At 48.5% G+C, this 21,061-nt stretch overlaps 1 protein-coding gene and 1 long non-coding RNA gene across 10 annotated transcripts in view; one reads left to right on the forward strand and one right to left on the reverse strand.

Moving 5' to 3' along the window:
• Window positions 1-21,061, forward strand: part of Zfhx3 (zinc finger homeobox 3) — a 1,006,519-nt gene that overhangs the window by 733,084 nt on the left and 252,374 nt on the right. Inside the window, exon 1 of one of the 8 annotated variants that reach the window (XM_039098312.2) lies at window positions 6,176-9,859. The exons of 4 other annotated variants lie outside the window; for them this stretch is intronic. The gene's annotated coding sequence lies outside the window, so the exon portion shown is untranslated. Of the gene's footprint in view, window positions 1-6,175; window positions 9,860-18,457; window positions 18,600-21,061 lie in introns of those variants that run through there. 3 more of the 8 variants (XM_039098319.2, XM_039098318.2, XM_039098311.2) reach the window with 3 other exon arrangements.
• Zfhx3l (zinc finger homeobox 3 like) lies at window positions 11,639-19,502 on the reverse strand. Of its 2 annotated transcripts, XR_010060214.1 has the most exons (3): window positions 19,336-19,502; window positions 15,489-15,566; window positions 11,639-15,399 (listed from the first exon to the last, which is right to left on the reverse strand). It is a non-coding gene; the product is annotated as a zinc finger homeobox 3 like (long non-coding RNA). The 2 variants fall into 2 exon arrangements; XR_010060213.1 differs by having other exon boundaries at window positions 11,639-15,566.

The raw sequence follows: 21,061 nt of genomic DNA on the forward strand, positions 1-21,061 counted from the left end.
ATACAAACACACATGCACACATGCACACATACACACTTACACATATACACATATACACATATACACATATACACATATACACACATACACACACACACACACACACACTTTGAGACAGGGTCTTTCTGTATAGCCCTGGGTATTCTGTTGTTATGTGTGGAACATACTCTGTAGACTAAGCTGGCCTCAAACGCAGAGATCCACCTGCCTCTGCCTCCTAAGTGCTGGGATTATAGGCCTGCACCACCAACCCCTGGCTCCTTTTTTTGTTTAAAGACATGGGTTCACCACATAAACCAGCCTAGCTTGAAACTTACTATGAAGCCCAGACTGGCCTCAGACTCTTGGTCTTCTTGTTCCAGGTTCCTCAGGAGGGAAATTACAGTTAGATACTACTATGCTTGGTTTGTTCCAGAGCTCTTGAACAAGTATCTGTCTTCCTTAAAATGAAAGTCCCCAAACCCTAAAGATAACCAGAAACACCCAAGACACCAGAAAATTAATTTTGATGGTGTCACCTTTGGGCTCCCATTGCAATCACAGAGTTGGGGGTTTTTATGATTTTGAAGTTGCGTCCATGCAGTGTGTATTCTGGAAATGTTGAATTTTTATTAAGCCCAGAGATTTCAGAAGTTTGTAGCCCCTGGGGTCTGCTATAATTTACAGTAAGAACTAGAAGCACTAAGGTCGTTCACATATTTTTTTTTTTTCTCATTTGCTTCCTAGTAGGTTTGCAATGTTTCTGGAAAATCATGGCTTTGACCATGACATTTACAAAAGTGACACAATCTGAAAATTCACTATACCTGTCTCTGGCCTTGAACTCATTCGTTTCCCGAAACCTCTTCAGAAATGCTAAGTGCATGGACAATATCTGGAAATGGGCTTGTCAAGGCAGAGGTCATGTGCCTTGGCCATTTGCTTCCTCATAGATTTTTGCAGAATCAACTCAACCGTAAGAGCCTGCCCACACCTTTTAAAAGGAGGATTTTGTTTGTTTGTTTTTTTGGTTTTTTGGGTTTTTTTGCTTTTGTTTTTGTTTTTTATTTTGAGAGAATCTGTTAAAGTCATGGTAAAAATCACTTCATTTAAAGAAATACAGAAGGGGTTGGGGATTAGCTCAGTGGTAGAGCGCTTGCCTAGGAAGCGCAAGGCCCTGGGTTCGGTCCCCAGCTCCGGAAAAAAAAAAAAAAAAAAAAAAAAAAGAAATACAGAAAGACAAAGAGAGCAGGTTTTCATGCCTCTTTTTTTAAAAGGAAAAGGGGAGGTTTGTGATGTCCTAAATCTGCAACATTACCTGGGGGTGGGGGGCTAAACCATCATTTTTGGAATAATCTGTAGTAGAACCGGTGTTGGGGACTTAGATTGCTTGACAGACAGAGCAAGTCCTGTCAGGCTGATTCATTTCCTTCCATGAAAGAGTAACAAGATTTTAGTAGATTGAGGGGGATGATAAATGTATTCTGTATTTTATTTAGCAAGGTGTTCTAACCTGCTCCATCCATCCAACATTTTTGTCAATAAATTCTGAAAATTTGGAGATAGGCATAAGACGTCCGGAGGGTATTTGCCCTCCAATGGACCCATCTGGGTTCCGTAGCATAGCTTTTCTCTCCCGCTCTGAGAATCCTAGCAGAAGATGGATACTGACCTCTTGCTCTGAGGGAAAGAGATATTGGTTGCTTCCTTCCAAGGAGCCTACGGGTCCTGATGGACGAATGAATCGGGCATATTTGTCTTTGATCATTATCACTCAGATGCGCTTAGAACAACTGGTGATGACTGTGTCTTCACTATGAAGTCGGGTGCGTATTGGCGGTTAGAGCCACTCGTGCTTCTGCATCTTGTTGCAAACTCCCTGCTAGAATTTCCCAATAGAACCGGCTCCCAAAGACAGAAAACAAAAACTAAGAGGCAAGAAATAACACAAGGGAGCTGTGGAAATAAATCTGTCGTCCTGTATCATTCCAAAAGGGAAGGATACTGCTAGAAATTCTATTCTGGCTTAGGGATTTGGTTCATTGGGCAGACTGCTTGTTTCCCATGCATGAAGCCCTGGGTTCCATCCCCGGAATAAACCAGGTGTGACAGCACATACCTGTAATCTCCATGCTTCAGAGGCAGAGGCAGAAAATCCCGAGTTCAAGGCCGTTATTGGCAATATGACAAGTTCAAGTCCAGCGTAGGCTACATGATAGTCTGTTTTAAAAGAATGTTAAAAAAAAGGTAAACTGTTCTGTCTCAGGAGGCCATCTGTCGATAGTATCAATGGCAATATTCCTTTTATGATAATCTCTTGGATTTCTGTGTCCTTTCTCCTTGCAAATCCAAAATTTTAAGAACGGTCCCACCAGCTCAAGCTATTCAATCTCACCATCTTTCCTAAGGATGTTCGCTAGGCAGAATGTTACATGCTCCACGTTTCGAAAACGAGGCAGCTACAATGAGTCCTACCAGGTGCCTGTACGGAGAGAGTTTGTCCTTGATAATTTATCTTTATCTCATTGCCACATTTCCCCCAAAACCATCAGATGTATCCCAGAGTCAAATAATCCCTACAAAAACCATCTCCTTCTGTTCATGTTGGTCCCTCTGTGTAGGCAGTCCTATCGCAATCATTTGATCTTCGCACTCCAACCCTGTGGTGCCAACAGGCAAAGGCTACCAGGACATTACTAATCAATACCGAACACCTGCCCTGTACCAGGCATTGTGTTCGACGCGTCGCCTTTGCTATCTCATTTAATCCGAAAACAACCCAGTGGGGGATGGTGTACTGTTATCTACATTTTACAAGGAGAACACACACTCCAAAGATGAAGTCACTAAGTGCTGGAGGGCACCTGTGTCTCAGTGGCTCACTGGGTCTAAATGCCAAGATCCGGTGGTTTTTCCTCTCTGGGTTTTATTTCATTTTCTTTTTCATTTTTTTTTTAAATTTCTTTTTAAAAAAGATATTGAGGGCTTTGGGATGTCTCCATGGGTGAAGATGCTACCAGTCCTGATGAACAGAGGTAGAGCTGTGCATGTGTATGTCCCCCTCCCCCCAGCACACACACACACACACACACACACACATACACACGAAGGAAAGGAGGTGAAGGGAGGGGAGGGGAGGGGAGGAGGATTGATTCAAGATGTTTTCCAGGTAGTTCTTTCCTGCAATGACCTAGTCCCCTCTATGTTTCCTGGACTGTTTGCATTTTGTATATCACTGACGACGTACCCATCTCTGGCTTTTTAAAATGCTTTTAACTGGGACGTGCACACCTCTCTACCTGGCGATTTATGTTAAGAGAGGAGAGAAAATCAAGGAGAGTGGTGGAGAGGAGAGGGAGAGGAAGAGTAAGTCAACAAAGCATAGCTTTCGATTTGTACTTAGGTCGGAAAGGGACTGACCAGTCCACCTTGGTCACTGTTCAAGCTGCTTCTGTCCTGGCCACATTCCTAGAAGTCAAGATTATGTTTTGGTTTTGGTTTTAACACGAGAATGAGAAATAAGTGTGTGTGTGTGTGTGTGTGTGTGTGTGTGTGTGTGTGTGTGTGTGTGGTGTACACATACATGGATGTGCTTGGGAATGTGCAGATATACCCAACCATGCATACACATGTGGAGGCCAGAGGGTCTCCCTCTCTTGAGCTCACCTAATTTATTCAGACAGATGCTCCCACTGACCCTGGAGATGTCCATTTTGGCCAGACCGACTGTCCTGATCCCTCTTCTATCCCCAGCGATGGAGTTACTACCATGTTATGGCTTTTTAGGTAGGTGTTAGGAATGTCCTCCGACCTGCACAGCAAGCCCTTTACCCACTGAGCCATCTGTTTGCCTCCAAGAGCATGCGTTTCTTCTTGCTTTAAGTAAGTCAGAACAGAAAGACTGCACTTGTGAAATACTAGAGAACCGGATGTTAGCGAAGCAGCCACCGGGGTTCCTAAGCCAGGCTCGTTCACCCTCTCCTTCCATCACCTCTTTGTGCTCAGAGCTGGAATCACCATTTGCAATCAGCGTGGTCATCATCTCTGTCATCATTATCGCCATTATCGTTATCCCCCTTCTCCACCGTGGCCACATCCCTGAGTACCAATTAGCAGTGTGGGCATTTGCAGAGACATGTGCAGTGTGTCCTCCATATGGTGTCTCTCTGCAAGGAAGCAGGTGGAGGAGCCCGTAAGGCGAATGCCAATCTGCCCAGAGACACAAGCACCGTGTTTTCACAATGCTGAGTAGGGATGGCACTGGCTAGGTCTGGCTCTATAAATGAATCCATCCCCTACATCATGAGCTGAAATTGAAAAGGGGGTGAGACTGGGGACCAGGGCTTACAAGAGGAGGGAGCTTACAAGAGGAGGTGGACCCGAACAGTGTTCCCCAGACCATTCCAAAAAAAAAAAATACTCCTATCTTTCTCCTCTTCATCTTCCCCTTCCTCTTCCTCACCTCCATGGGTAGTCATGACTGTTTTCTACCTCTAGTTTGAAAGGGTAGATGCAAATTAGGGATCACTTTCACAAGCATCTCAAACCCACCAATGAGGATCCAGAGCAGGAAATTGAAATTCAGACAGATGCTCCCACTGACCCTGAAGATGTCCACTTTGGCCAGACCGACTGTCCTGATCCCTCTTCTGTCCCCAGCGATGGAGTCACTGGCATATCTACCACGTTATGACTTTTTAGGTAGGTGTTAGGAATGTCCTCCGACCTGCACAGCAAGCCCTGTGACACTGAGAAGACCTCTCTAACACCATTTTATTTGGGTCTAGAACCCCTGAAATCATCCAGTCAACAGAGCTAGGTGTCTATTAGACAAAGACAAGTATGCGGCCTTTAACATTTGGAAGTTTAAAATTAGACCTCGTAGCAAATATGCAAAGGCCATAGAAAGTTCTAGATTCCTGGCACGAACAAAGAGGTCCTGGTGAAACGGTTGGAGATCTATGACTGTCCACTCTTTCCACCAGACTTCACTCCCAGCTTTGCACCTGAGCGAACAGGTTTCTGAAAAAAGGCCACCTTACAATGTCCAAACTCTCCCTGACTGGCTTTACAATGGCAGAGTATGGCAAGGGGAAGTATCTTTCAGGAGCCAGAGACACAGACAAATATGGGGGACCACTCTTCTACCATTCAAGGTCTCATCTGGGATCATTCTATAGGAATGCTGTATGTGAGACTTTGCATACAAACGCAACAGTAAACACACCATCAGCACATTGGGCTCTCCCACTAGAGTCCCACCTTTACAAGTGTTAGGGATGGTGAGTTCACACCTAACTAATGATTTCTTAATAGTCTCTCTCTGGTGTGACTTTTCTATGCTTCTCTCTCTCCCCCCCCCCCCCCCACACACACACAGTAAAAGGTAGACAAACCCAGATGACCATCAGGGGCAGGGGGAGGGAGGGAGCCAAGCGGGTCAGATCTGCACTCTGCCTCAGTTGGCCGAGGAGTTTCCTTTGATTCCCTGGCTGGGCCTGCATACCTTGACATCTGCTTTCAAAGCAATTTCCAGGGACACCCTATGTCCACCTTTTGGTGAGAATAAATAAACAGACGGAGGCTCCCACGTCTTTATTAAACATTTCCTCCACACTGCATGCTTTGGCGCCGTGCCCGTGTGCACCAAGATCCTCTCCGGAGCAGCTGGACCCCCACAGCCCTGCCGCACAGTTCCACTTATAAATAGCCCTTTGAACAGGCAGGAGGCACCTGCATTGGCTACTGCGAGCCTCTGTGCCTGCGCCTTCCGGGTTTCCCAGCTTGTGAAGTTCCCGCCTGGAAGGCTGCTGAGAAGCCTCTTCGCACCCTCACTGATCGAGGACTAGCAGAAAGGAAAAAAAAAAATTTCAGGGTCCATTTGCCTTGTTGCTTCTGCTGGGGTGCATGGCCTGGAAGTAGAGGGGGGGAAAGGGAGGACCCCTGGCCAGCAGCTATGATGAAAACGTAGGACTGCAGCCAGGAAAAGACTGATCATAAATAAATAAAAAGGCCATGTCTGACCAAACCCCCAACCCCTAAATCTTGAAGGCCACTGGAGCAGGAAATTGAGTGGCTGGATGGAGCGGCTTTGCTCCCCGGACTCTGCCCCCCCCCCCCCCCCCCGCAACCCTGCCCTGGCCTGAAAGGGTTTTCTGGGCTGTCTAAAAGGTTTGTTGCCCCCCCCCCTTCAATTCAGAAATTACAAAGGTATAGCAGAAGAGGAAGTGCATTTTAAAAACGCACTGAACACTCAATGGCCACAGATCTGAGTGATATTGAAAGAGGAAGGGTTGGATGGGGAAGGAAAAGGAAAAATCCTGTCCGTGTGTGTGCGTGTGCGCGCGTGTGCGTGTGTGTGTGTGTGTGTGTGTGTGTGTGTGTGTGCAGGATATTCTCTGAGACAGCCTAGGAAAAGGGAAAACAAAGGCAAGTGTGGCGTGAGAAAGGCAGAAATAAGTGGGAGAGATATATGAGTGTTGGGGGAGGGGCGCTCAGGCCAGGGCCGGGAGGAGGGATACGGGAATGCTGGCTGAGAGGCAGGCCGCACACGTGTGAGGGAGAGAGCGAGCGAGCGAGAGACAATGATGTCAGCATTTCCTTCTGGGCTGGTCACGTGGTCCTTGCCAGGTAAACAGACTGGAAACAGACTCCATAAAAGACAGCCTGCTGGGGGAGGCAGCGGCGACGGCTTCACCCTTTCGTCTCTGCTCTATCCTCCAAGAGCAGGTTTTCCTTTCCGAGCGGAGGTAGATTGTGTTCTTAGAGCCCAAGGAGCAGGATCCAAGACTGAATGGGCTTTGCTTCTTTGTAATTAGCCCAAGGAGTTTAGAGACAGTTTTGATTTTGAGGGGCGGGGTTGGGGGGGTGGATGAACCGCAAGCTAAGCTTGTCTTATTGCTTAGATAGGTCTGAGGGGTCTAGATTAAGGATGGATTGGGAGGGGCAATTCGGAATGAAACTCAGATGTTGTCATTACAAACAGGAGGCTTCAAAATGTTTAAGAATCGAATACAGCTCAGTGTGTGACTTCAGTGTCCCACAGAGGGACGGAAGTCACACAAATAATCAAAAGGCAGTTGCAACTGGGCCCGGGGGCACACACCTGTAATCCCAGCACACAAGAGGCTGAGACAGGGAGACTGGGAATTCTAGGACAACTTAGTTTGCTTAGTGGGCTTTCTTGAAACAAAACATGACTTTGCAAGCACAGCTCAGCTCGTTAATAAATAGAAATGGGCTCCCCACCAAGGCATGGGGAGAATTTAGGGCATGTTCAAATTCAAAGGACACATCCGAAAACTTGATCCGACAGGAGTGGTGGAGCCGGCCTTTAATTCTGGATGCAAAAGCGGATGGATCTCTGTGAGTTCTAGGCCAGTCTGGGGCAGGCCAAACCTATGTAGAGAGACCTTGTCTCAAACAACAATGACAACAAAGAAGAAAAAGAAAATTAAAAAAAAAATAATAAGGGAATAAAGTTGTTTTATCTAGATAGCTATTACCTTGGTTGTGGGTTGTAGGCTTAAATTCCTGGAAGTAAGACCTCTGTATGTCTGATGAAATTCTCATCCCAATTTGTATAATTTTGGCTCAGAATGGAACCCCTTGTTTTCTCTCATGGGAATTTGGCAAGACCCATGAGAAGTAGGACTATCAGCTGTGCCTGTCTTCTGGGATGGAGAAGGTTCCTGAGATGTGAGCATAGGCCTGGACAGTGCCAGACAAACAGGAAGGCCCTGGTAGTCCTACAAGACCCCCCCAGGGCTTATCCAAATAGATACAAGAAGAGACTATGCACCTCCACCCAAGACCTAAGACCTGGTAACTTGTCTTTTCTCTCCCCGTCTTCTCTCTCCATTTGTTTTCTTCAACCATCCCTGGTGCATTTAGAGCAGGAGGCACTATACTTGAAAGATGAATTGGAGCACCCAGTGTGTCTGGAGTTGGGAGCTGAATAGAAGGTGGGCTTTAGTTACACCAGGGGAACAAGCCATAAGATGTTTGTGGATGCCATTTCTCTACCCCCACCCCGTTAGCTCCTCCCCTGAGTGAGGGGTGACAAACGAACACACACACACACACACACACACACACACACACGTACTTTTAGCCCTCGGGTTAAAAGATAGATATTTGATCCCTTCCTCTGGAAACAACATATGTCACTCTGACACAACTCCTAGCCCTGAGTTATTTTTGCAACATTATGTAATTGGATTGCCTAGTCAGAAGTGCTTCCTTAACAAGCCTTAGAGCAGCCCTCCATGTGGGCCAGGCCAGCCAGTCCTGCCCAGTGGCAGACACCCACACTTTAGTCAGAGTCAACCAACTAATCCCAGTGAAGGGAGACGAGTGTGTGGTCTAACTCTGTAGAATATGCAGAAGGGTGGTTAAGACCTGGTTGGAACCTATGAGGCAGGAGCTGGCAGCACACACCACACACACACACACACACACACACACACACACACACACACACACACACCACACTTTTCTACCCTATGGTCTGCAAGCTTTCATGTGCCCAAAAAGCCTGCCTGCTGTTTGAGTATTCCTGTCATCTAATTCCCAGTTTACTGGATTTCCTAATATTTTTTCATGAGTGGTTTGGTCATCTGATTATCCCTTCCTGTTAGCCTTGATGACTCACAGAAGGAACTTGTCCCAGCTTCAGGCAGACGATGACAATTTGCAAAGGGAAACAAGAAGGCACAGTAGAAACTTTCCCCCCAAGGCGGAAGCGGCTCGGGCTAGCAAATCTGGGGTACACTGGGGCATTGCTTCAGGGTTGTACCCTTGTCTTGTCGACATCTGGGCTAAGTTGCTGTTGATGCATTTCCTTGAGGCTTCTGTCACAGCCTCCTTCTTGCTGGCCAGTGACTGTCTCCTATCCTTGAATGTCAGCCCTGAAACCTTGAGGAAACTAAAGCTTGTTTTGCTTTTCTGCCTCTCACCCTGTCTACAGGGATCTCTAGGTCTCAGGCCTCCTCTTCCAGCCTGCTCCTTGCTTGTCTTGCTTTGACAAGAGGCAGCTGGTTTACAGTCCCACGGAATCTGGTTTCCAGTTCAAGCTGAGCAACCTTAAAGCTGTGTGGCCTTTAGGTGAATAACAAGCCTCTCTGAGTGTGATAATTCTCTTGTATAGAAAACGGAACTCGAGAGCATTTCCCCAGGGCCTCTAGAAGAAATGAATGTCATTACAGTTACAGGGGATGGAAGGAGACTTCACACAGTAGGTGCTCAGCAAACGAGCAGATTCGGGGAGAAGAGAACATAGACACTTGCTTGGATCCTGAGAACAAACCTTTCGATAAATCTCCACACATAACGTCGTTTTGAATTTCAGCATCATTGGGTTGGGAGGGTAGGAGGGAGGGAGGGAGGAAGCCCGTGGTCCTAGGATCTCTGGCATAGATCCTCTATGGCTATTTAATAAGTTTCCCCCGCCTAAAAACTGCCCCACCTGGCACTCCCTTGCAGGCCCTGTCTTCCCCTAGACCCCTGCTTCTTTCACCTGTGCTAGGGTTCACCAACTGCCGGGGGAAAACAAAAAGAAAAGGGCTGGGCACGGTCTCTCCCAAAGGTGAGTCCTGCTGTGAATCTCGTCGGAGCCCACAGGGCAGGGGACAGATACCAAGAGCAAAATGAGGTAGGCGCAGACAGCTACAGGCAAATAACAGCAGAGGCCCGGAAAAGAGGTTCCCTGGAGCTGGGGGCAGGGTAGAGCCAGCACCTCCGGGTTCTGGTCGCTGAAGTAAACAAACACCCGGAGCCTATCGCATTGACCGCACCTGGAGGGGCCACGGATGGTGTGGTCCACGGCCTGTGGCAGCGTGCGCCGCTATCCTAGTTGGCAGGAAGCCCTTCCCTGAAGACTGTAAGTCTAACCTTTAGCATTCAAGTGTCGGGGGCTAAAGTGTCGTTATGAGCGGTTCTTCCTACTGCAGCGTTCCCAGACTTCGGGAGGAGGGTCGGCGCAAATCCACCCGCTTTCTTTTCTTTCCTTTTCCCCCGTCACAGACAAAACGTGCGAGGGAGGGAGATGCTTAGAATCAGGCACGCAAGACACTCGCACCCCTGAAGTTGGCCTGCTGATAAACCAAACACCCACTCCCACCTCCTTTGGTTAGGAGAGTCTGCGGTTCGTCCCAGTGGGTCCTCCACTCCCCGCTCGGCCCCGAGGCTGCGAAGGCTACAGAACTCGGCTTCTTCACAAACACCTAGGCTGGGAGGGGAAGCCTGGGACTTGGGACTCTCCCGCCCAGTGTCCTCCTGCAGCTGGCGTTCAGGGACCTCTTCCTAGGCAGCCCCACCTCTGTTCCCAGAGGGGTGGGGGTGGGACGTTGGTGGCCCAGCAGAGTCTAGGAAGCTCGACAGGCTGCAAAGGCAGCGGAAAAATCTACAGAACAGGCAGCCCCAGTTAGGGAATAGCAGTGATGGGGAGGAAGGGCTGGGCCTGAATGTAGCGGGTCTGGGCCAGGGGGTGTGCCGGCGGCCGCGCCCTCTGCTTCCCAGCTGGGCAGCTGGGGCCCGGGCTGGGCGTAATGGTTTTTCTAGGTTCCTGCAGAAGAACGGTGACAGGGTTGCTCCGCCGGCACTTGGCTATTTTCCCCTCCCATCCGAGGGGCCCCAGGGACGTGCCAGGCGCGCACCTGCAAGGGGCACTTGGGTTCCTGGGCTGCGGCTATTCACTGGTCTAAGTGTTTCAATTGGTGTCTTTAGGGGCCAGAGCCTCCTGGCTTCCTTCCGGCACCCCAAGCCAGAGGGAAGAAAGGGGTCCCGCTGTATCAGGTTAAGCGTGCCAGATATTACGGATGTGCGCACTGGCTCGGAGAACCAGATCCGCGTCTTGGGAAAATGTCGGGATTCTGGAGGTTATAGTTTGGGAGACCAGAATGAAAGGATTTGGGGAGGTGACTGGTCTTTACAATGTCCAGCCCCCAGGTTGGGGGAATAGTAAGGCAGATACAAAAACCGGTGCGTCCTATTCTGGCCACGAGAAACTGGCGTCGAGTGTCACTAATACTCACTGAGCCCTAGCATGTAACTGGCAGGCGGCGGTGGTTTTAAGGGCGCGCCCGAAGCACACAGGGGGTCAGTGCCCTGCCCTGTGCCGAGCCTGAAGGCCGCCCAGAGGAGAATATGGCTAGCTAGAGCCAAATTCCTGGTGCCCCGAGCCAGTTGCGTCCTGGATCTCTCGAGAGACCTCGCGGGGTGCCTTGCCTCTGCCCATTTTTCCCTTCCAAAGGCGGGCCCCAGATTTCGTGCCTTACGCACGCTCCAAGATCAGATTCACCTTTCTCTCTAGTCTTAAGAACGAGAAACAAACGAATCGGGTATTTTTCTTTAGAAAAAATATCTGTTCAATCTCCTTTGTTGCTTAAATTGTCCTGAGAAATTTTTTTCCAACTTCATTTGGAAAAAAAAAGTTGTTGTGTTCCCCAAACCTTGTTGTTCTTTAAGCCACCCCCTTAGACGTGCAGTCGGTTACCTCCGAGGTTTTCTGAGGCGAAAACAGTGAAGTGGAATGGAAGGGAGGACGAAGACTGGGAATCTCTCATTTTAAACCCCATTACTGGCTTTGAGAAGCACACACACACACACACACACACACAAACACACACACACAGACACACACACAATCAGGAGAAGCTAGTTCGTCCCCCACTGATTTCCTTTACTTCAAAAATTCCCTCGCCCCTCAAATCAAAGATATTATGGCATTGGCTATTTCTCAAGGAAAAATGCATACTTTTTTCTGAACATATATAGATATATAATATAGGTTTCTTTTTACATTTCTCAGCCACGGCAAAAAGGATGTGTGTGTGTGTGTGTGTGCACATGCACGCGTGTGTGCGTCATTCAATTCCCTCATCATTAAACAAGCCATGCCTGCAAGAAATGCAAGCATTGGGGGATTGCTCGGCCACTCATCCCTCCATTAACACATGCTTGCCTGTCAACAATGCACGTGCCACCATGGGCATCCTCTCCCCAGGCCACCCCTGATAGAGCTCACAGCTCTGCTCCCTAGACCCCCCACCTCCAACAGATCCCGGCCGGCTCTTCTCATGGCTTCCTTTTCTTTAGGCTGTGGCGGGTAGGCAAGAAGCTTCTATCATTCCCCAAGTTATATGCTCTTGGGAATTCCTAAAGCGCACGTTGTCCAACCAAGGGTGTCTGTCTTGCAGTTGTTCACTTTGTTGAGTTGTGATGAGGTTAGTTCTGTCTCCTCCTCGAGCCCGCCTCCGGGTTTTGGTTCCATGCAGACTTCTGGTACCGGGTCACCAAAAGGGAATCTAGCGTGTGGTGGTGGTGCAGAACCCAGGAGAGCCACGAACGGACTCCACTCCTCCTGCCTCCCCACCACCACCCCCTAGATTTTTGTTACAAAGGAATGGAGGGAAATGGGGAATCCAACGTTACCCCTGCATTTTTCACAATCTGATAGGTACTGAAAATGAAGGCAGGTTTTATCATTAGGAACTATTTCAAGGACTCCGGCACTCTAAGTTTGGGACTAATTTTTTAAGGTTTTTACTTCTGAGAAATAGGAAGAAAGAATGAGCTATACCCATAATCCACGACTGGGGATGACACTCAAATGTGGCTTGTGGTGTCTCTTGAATTGGGAGTTAAAGGGGGTTGGGGGGAGGGGAGATTGTCCCCTCCTCCTTGCTCCAGGGCTGAAACCTCTTAAATTCCAGCAGCCAATTTGGTTTGATCTCCGAGGTCTGGAGGCTCTGGCAAGGTTAGGGCCAAACAGACTGGAAAAGACAGACCTTAGCTGCCTTTGGATCAGCTGGGCGGCCCTTGGCCCTGGAAGCACAGGTTGGATCAGGGTGATTTGCCTTCACCTCTGAGGGAGACCCGGGAGAGAATGGGAGATCGTCTTGTTTTAAACTTCTATCACTTCCTCATTCCTGTATCTTCCACTTGTCTCCTCTCCTCCAGAGACCAGGGTCTTCCTGTCAGTCTGAGCCAGGTCTTTTACACACACACACACACACACACACACACACACACACACCCCTCACAATATTTTTTTCTTATTGTAACTTTCGGAAAGAACTATGCTTCTCTCAGTTTCCTAACTGGCCAGCCTCCTGGGGGAGGATTTGGGAAGCTCATTCTTGGCTAACACCCGCCCTATGGACACCAGCTGCAGCCCCCTCCCCCGACCCCCTGGGCACCCCCAGAACTCACAAGACCTGGGTACTAAGACTCCACATGCTACCTTTATGCCAACGCAGAAGACTTTGACATTTTGCTCTTTTCTAGTGAAATGACTTAGGAACAAATCTGAATTTGGCTTAGGGTCATCTTTCAGGCTTAAAAAATATTTTGGATGAAAAGTGTTCTGGGGGCTTCGTGAGATGGGAGGGAAAATTTTTTGACCAAAAATGTAGGCACAAAGCAAGAAGCTGCGTGTAACAGACCCCACGGGTGTCCACCCACTCAGGACTGTAGGAGTGGATGTATGACTTGAGTCTGGGGCAGAGAGGGCCATGTTCAAACTTCTTCCTGCTAGGGGCATCCCAGTCGTCTGCAAAGGAGAAGGAAGTTTTGACCTACATTGGCTTCTTATTCCCTGCCGCTCTAAGGCTAAACTTTCAGAATCGGTACTTAGAACTCCAGTACACAGAGGTTTCATGGTAGGGACAGAGCTACTGAGAGAGAAACTTGGGATACTCAGAATATCCCACTGCCCTAGAAGTGAAAGGGATCTGTCCAGTTTGTCTAGGGGAGGGGGTGTGTGTCAGGAGGGGGACTGAGACCAGGCGAGGGAACGGATGGAACGCCATGTGCTTGTGCCTGGTTGCTGTTCTCTCCTGTGTTTCCAGCCCCCACCCCCACCCCCACCCCCTTCCCCATCTTCTGCCATTTCCAGAGGCAGGAGAAAGGTGATCTCGGACTTGACCCCTAAATCACAGCTGCCGGTGGCTGCACCTCGCTCTGGGATGAGCACAGCCCCTTCCTTGGGCTCTGGCAGCTTAACCCTTTCCTCCCCGTTAGCCCAGAGGCCCCGTGTCCTTTGGCAGAGACTTTACTGCTGAATTGCTGCTAGCAGTCCGCTTCCATAGCTTTGCACCTTGAATACGGTGCAGAGACCACAAAAGGTAGTCTCACAAAAGGGTGAGATTAAGGGATGCTGGGATCTTGGGCACAAGCACTGCCAGGAATCCCAAGGAAGAGCGGAGTTAGCGGAATGAGGAGGGATGTTTGGATCGTGTTAACTACTCAGACAGATGCACTTCGGCATGTCTGTATTTATGGAATCCATATGTTGTCGTGGCAAATGAAACGACGGCAACACGTACATACAATAGACTTAGAATAACAATACACATTTAAAAGGAGACCGAACATTCTTCACCCTCCAACCCTTCTCTTACATCGTGAGCTGGATCTTCAGAGGCTCGTCCTATCGACCTCCCCTGACTCCACACTGAGTTTCAACGCCCCCTCCTTTTTACTGTGTCCCCAGTCACCCTGTTGGGGAGATTCCTAGGGTCCAAAGCTATGCTCTAAGAGAAATATACTAGCACACCCCCCCTCTCCCCCTGACATTGGTCCATTGCATATTTAACCCTTGGATCAAATAATATCTACAATCCCATATTCTGAAAACCGTAGGGGAACAGATTCATACTCAGATTCACCATCTACATCTTGTTCATTAAAACAACATTGCTATGTTATATTTTCAAAGAAATGGCTTAAAACAGACCCAGAAACATAAATCCCCCAATGAGGAAAAAGCCCCTAATATCTCTGCTCAGCACTTGCATTTGTGCACACCTTGTCTGTTTGTGTGCACAGATACCCACACAGAGATGACAAGGCATGTGAAGTCATTCAAATGTATATTTATGTACCGCTTTATGCATATACCTTTGTTATCTATAGCCATTCATTTGAGAGAGAGAGGCAGAAAAACAGCAGTGCACTGCTTAGCCTCCATTCCACTTTCCCTCCCCACCGTAAAAATGCCTTAAAAACCAGTTTGGTCTAAAATTTTCTGCCTCCTTTCCTGCTAAATAAAGGATTTAGATTCTGGATCTTAGGCACTCCCCATTTTGTATATAAAATAATCCATAGAGATGCTGGATTATCATCTAAGCACTACTGAATCACACACGATTGGTACTTCTCCTTAGAATGAATTCTCTCAGTAAAATTAGCATAAGTATTTACAAGATTAAACTGACATTTTCCTATAATTGCAACATGAAATAGATTTATATCCAGAATTTTTCCCTAAACAGGGACTTCCTTCACACCTTTATTTAAACATAAGACAGAAGCTACAAGTTCACTTCTCATGCCATTTACATTTTAAAAGAAAATAAGTATATGGTACTTAACTGGTTTTTCAACATCTCCAAGAAGAAATTTAGTTCTGCTGCATCTCTAAAAACCAAACAGATTTATGAAGATTCTTGAAGACAGAGAAATAGGGAGCAAAGCGCACTTCTGAAGGGCTGAACAGTTTTCCTTACCTGATGCATTATGGAAAAATTCAGAATTTACCAGTCTTCATTCTGTCAGCTACACTTTACACTGACCTGTATTTTGGACTGAAAGGGAAAAAAAAAAAAGATTAACTGTTGCCAATGAAAATTTTAAAATAATAATCAGAAACCGGACAAACCGAAGGTTAAAAAAATATACAATGGGTGCAATAAAGATAAATATTTATTTAATCAAAGCAGAGGTTGTATTTGGACTGTAGGAATGTTTCATCCTTCCAAAAAAAAAAAAAAAAAAAAAAAAAAAAAAAAAAAAAGAGCCAGAAAGAAAAAAGCCAGGGTCTTCACACGCTCCTGGAGAGTCTCCATTGTCCAGGGCTATCAAGAGCCCAGAATGGTATTAACCTCACAAAAGACACATTGTGCAGGGGACAAAAAAAAGCCCCTTCTTCTACAATAACTTTTAGCTTTTTTATTTTTAGAAAATGACAAAGGTTTTGCAAGCACTGACTGGTGAAACCTGTAGCAAGCCAGGCTGGACTTGGCTTTATTGATCAGCTGTCCCGCATGGAAAAGCTACCAGGAAAACTTTGAATAGCAACCCTGATTTGGCTCATAGAGAGGAAACCCCTGATTTTTCTAAATGTATTTTATCTCCCCCTACCCCCGCCCATGCCCCGCCTAAATAAAACAGCATTATTCCCCGAGTGAATTCAGAAGGATTAGATGAGGTAAAATCCTAAACCGGTTTTCTCCCCCTAGTCTTGTCTAAGAAGCTGCAATGGTCTTAAGAACACTGGACAATCTTTCAAAATGAAGAATTACTTTCTAATCAAACAGATTTCCTGATTAATTCCCAAATTCCTTCTTAGATGAATAATCTTGGTAGGCTGGGACAAAAAAAAAAACCCTCAAGAAAAATAAGTTTTAGCGAGCTTCCTCCCTACCTGGTGTTATAGGGTTTACTTGGCAAATCAGTTAAAGTGCATTTTATTTCATCACAGACAGTGTAATTTCAGTGGCACTAGTTCTCGTGTAGGATTTATATAAATACAAACTTGTCATTAAAGAATGTATTCAGTACTCAGTAGCAGGGGTGCGCTGAAACTGGAGAGAGAGGGAGAGAGAGGGAGAGAGAGGGAGGGAGGGAGAGAGAGAGAGAGAGAGAGAGAGAGAGAGAGAGAGAGAGAGAGAGAGAGAGAGAGAGAGAGACCTGTTCTTCCTGCATTTATTTGCTTGCTTTTTGGAGGTACCATACCCAGCCTGAGTGATAGCTTTGATGTACTGGGAATCAGTAAAGTAGCAGGGTCCCTGGTGCTGTCTTTGATTCTAGGGAATCTCCTTTGGGCTCTGGTGGGATACGCTGTGCCTAGTCTTTATCTGAAATCCATCCCCTCATTTCAAGCCCTTTGGCTTCAAGACTGCTCCAAACTCTTGGAGGTAGCTGTAAGATTTTTTTTTTCCATTAGGAATGGGGGTATGTAATGTCCCCTCTTTCTACACTCTAGACCTTTCTTCGGTATTTAAACATATTGGCTTTCTTTCTTTCCTTTTTTAAAATGAATTTTGTCTGAAATTATTTTTCGCTGCTTTTATTACAACCCTGCTTTTGATGGCAAAATAGCTTCCTGTGTTTTAAAAGCATCTGCTTTCCAGGTTCTACACGAGAAAATTGATTTTACTTTTCTCTTAAGTCCAGAGGTGGAAAGTTGGACTTCTTTTCGAAGGCAACTTTTCCCTTTCTTGTCTTTCCTAAGCTCGACCCCGTCCCAGTTCTGAGTCACTTTTCTCCGTTCATTTCTCCTGGTCGTCCCCCATCCTCTGCTCCTCTAAGGATTCAGCGCACACTGACTATATCTTAGGTCAGAAAATAAAGTGAGCAGATTTTTGTCTAGTCTATGGTATGTGTTAAAGTTTTTTCCCATATTTTCTTCCTTCATCCTCTGACTTAAGGAGAGTTAATTTTCCTCCGTTAAAAAAAAAAAAATCCCTGATTTGCAATTTAAAGTGGCCTCCATTCTAAGCCTCTGGTCTTTCCCTTAAAACCTCTGTTTTAAGCTGTCCCACGCCACTATTGCCCGCCCCCGCCCCCCAGATGTTCTTTTCCTACTTAATTTAAGCATTGTTGCATTTTTTATTAGAAAAAGGAAAAAAAAAGGAACGAGAAAAAGAAATTACAAGAAAGAAAAAAAGAAAAAATCTTTAAAAAAATCTTAGTCAGGTCTCTATTGTTGCTTCACATTTCACTTGACGGTAGTGTGTGTGTGTGCGTGTGTGTGTGTGTGTGTGTGTGTGTGTGAGTGAGTGTGTGTGTGTGTGCCTGTGTGTGTGTATGTGTTTTTAATACATGCATAAACTTTTGGTGCCTCTCTCCCTCTGCTTAGCCTTTTCTCCCATCCTCTCTTCCTGCTCTCCTTGCCCTGCTCATCACTTTCCCCTGGTTTTTTTTTTTTTTTTTCTCCCTTCCTCCCCTCTGCCTCCCTCCACCTCCCCCTTTTCTTTTTTGCTGAATCTTATTGATCCAGAAGGTGGCTAATTAGCCCTTCCCGTCGTGCCTGGGTAATGAAGCACATGCGCACTGAATTAATCACAGCCATTTTTTGCAGGAAACTAATTAGCAGAATAAAGATCCAAAGACTTTTTTTTCTTTTCACTCATCAGCTCCCACTTCCAGCGCGTCCCCTCCGACCGCTGCAGCCGCCGCCGCCGCCGCCGCCGCCTCCTCCTCCTCCTCCCGGCCGCAGCCGCCGCCGCCGCCGCCGCCTGCTTTGCATCCCAATTACAGCCTAGAGCCGCTGCCGCCGCCGCCGCCGCTTCTCCTCCGTGGCCCCTGCCCGCTCCGGGGGCTGTAAACTCCCCGCCAACCATGCTGCTCGGCGGCAGCGGCGGCGGCGGCTCCGGCTCCCCGGCTGCGGCCGCCTCCCGCCCCGGGCTCCGCCGAGCGCGCTCCAGCTCCTCCGCCGCCGCCGCCGCCGCCAGCAGCGCGTCCTCCGCCGCCGCCCCCCGCCAGCCGCCGCTGCTGCCTTGATGGGCTCCGCGGCCCGAGCGCCTCTTTTCGGGATTAAAAGCGCCGCCAGCTCCCGCCACCGCCGCCGACGCCAGCAGCGCCGCTGCAGCCGCCGCCGCCGGAGGAGCAACCGCGTAAGTGGCAACTTTTCCCTCTTTTTTTTTTTTTTTTTCTCCTCTTCCCGCCGCCGCCGCCTGCTCCTCCTCCTCCCGCCGCCGCCCGGACGCGGGGCTCCTCGGGGCGCCCGGGCTGCTTTGCATGGGGCTCGTCCTGCCCCCTCCCGGCTCCCGCGCCCGGTCGCCGCCGCCGCCGCCCGCGCTCCCCGCGCCCGCGCCCTGCTCGCTCGCCGCGTCCCGCTCGCCTGCCCCCTGCGCCAAACTTTCTCTTTCTCTTTTCTTCCTCCTCCTCCTCCTCCTCCCGCCGCTGCCGCCAAACCTGGGCCGCCCCCTCCTCCGCGGCCCCCGCGCAGCCGCCGGCGACCCCCGGGAGGGTGGAGGCGCCCGGGGCGAGGCCCCGCGCGGGGACTTTGGAGGCGCCGCCGGGCAGGGCAGGGCAGGGCCGGCCGGGGTGCGGGGCCCGGGAGGAGGAGGAGGAGGAAGAAGAGGAGGAGGAGGCTCGCGGCCCCGGGTCCCCGCGGCCAGACAAAGGCAGTGGCTGGCGGGGGTGGGGGTCCCGGTACAGCGTGCCCCCCCCACAACTGCGCCCCACCCTGAGCGGTGCCGGGGCTCTGGGCGGAGCGCGCGCCGGGCCCGGAGCAGCCCCGCCGGCCGGGCGCCTGCCTTCCGCGCGGGGCCGCTCCGGGGGCCGCGGAGCTCGGTGGCAACCTGGGGTCCTGGAGGGGGCGAGGCGGCCGCGCCGCGCGCGCTCTACCTGGGCGCTCTCTGCCTGGCCCAGTGAGCAGCGCCAGGAACGCGCAATGGGGGCTGCGCCCTGGACACTAGGGGCTCCCGGGGGTCGGGGCCGCGCTGCCGGCCAGGGCCGGAGCCAGCCCTGCTGGCCTTCTCGGCCAGCTGAGAGGCAGACATCGGATCAGAGGACTTTTTTTTTCCTCCTCCCTCCTCTCTCTCTCTCTCTCTCTCTCTCTCTCTCTCTCTCTCTCTCTCTCTCCCCCTCTCCTCTCTCTCTCTCCTCCCTCTCTCTCTCTCTCTCTCTCTCTCTCTCTCTCTCTCTCTCTCTCTCTCTCTCTCCTCACTTCTCTCTCTCATGCGAAACTGGGATTGTTTACGTTCGGTTCCCCGCTCCTCTCACTCCTCGCCCTACTCCAGTAGATGCAAAAAAGACCCACGTTCTTAATTTTACGATATACATTTTAATGTATAGAATCTTTTGCATGTCAGTTGGAGGTTAGGTCTAAGAGTGTTCTACGCTGTGCACTTGAATTGTGTATTGAGCTATTAAAACAATATATGTATATATATTTATACTCTGTGAATGAATCTGTTGCTCAGAACTTGACTTTGTGAAATTCCTTCGACTGTGGCAGATTCTTTGACTATGAGTGCTTCAAAAATCACCCTCTCTTAACTTTTCCCCCTTCTCGTCACTTTGAAGTAGGGGAAATATGACAATTTTTATTGGTTTCAATGATTGAAACTTGATCTAAGGACTATATGAATGAAGGGAACTGATTGCCCTTTTCTGGCCTTCTGTTTGGTGACTTTTAAAAGGGGGGCTTGTTAAATACCTTTGAAGAATATGACAGGGTGATCGGTTGGCTCTAATGCAAAGTACAGAACATGAATTCACTTTGGAATTTTAAGAAAAGCTCAAGCCCTTGGGGGGGGGCATTGAGGATTTATTATGGCTTTAAATATATGTCTATATATATATTTATTTTTCTACCTACTTTGGCTGTGTGGCTAGTTGCTGGCCAACTTTTTCGGAGGTCCTGGGGAAGAAACTTGGGAAATGGTTGAGGAGAGACGGATCAATCTGAGTAATCAATAGGACGATGTGCTGCGGTCTTGTGCCTACATTGACTGTAAATGTCTACAGTACCTGCAGTGTGGGTGCCCCAGTGCTTGGTTGGTTCCTTCCAATGGATTTGGAGGCAGAGTAACCAGAATGTACTGTTCCGCTTTCAGAACAATATAGGGGAAGCCCACTCGGTCCGAAGTGGCTCCTGCTATAGCCCCTTGATTTTACCGGGGAGAGGGGAGAAGGTTGTTGTTTGTTTATTTACACGTGAGGAGTTTAGTGTCGAACCCTAATATGTAAGCACCCTGAGTTGGTGGGAAGTGGGAGCTGCCCCAGTCCTTCACTGGTGGTTTATTGAATTTTCAGCCCTTCCCCTTCTCGTGATGTTCTGTTCGGTTTTTTTTTTTTTAAACTAGTACAAGCAAAGGTAGGGATATAAAAGAGTAACTGTACCTAGAGATTGAAACAGTATCAAAAGTCAGAATGGTGTGTGTGTGTGTGTGTGTGTGTGTGTGTGTGAGAGAGAGAGAGAGAGAGAGGCGCACAAGTACACAAGACAGTTATCTTACAGTTAGTCCTGAATGCTTGGTGGTAGGTGAGTCCATATTTGGAGACTATTTTGAAATAGTCTTGAAAATGGCTGAGAACAGGATTTCGCCAAAAAAAAAAAAAAAAAAAA

Source organism: Rattus norvegicus, chromosome 19, assembly GCF_036323735.1.
Source record: "Rattus norvegicus strain BN/NHsdMcwi chromosome 19, GRCr8, whole genome shotgun sequence".
NCBI classification, from domain to species: Eukaryota; Metazoa; Chordata; class Mammalia; order Rodentia; family Muridae; genus Rattus; species Rattus norvegicus.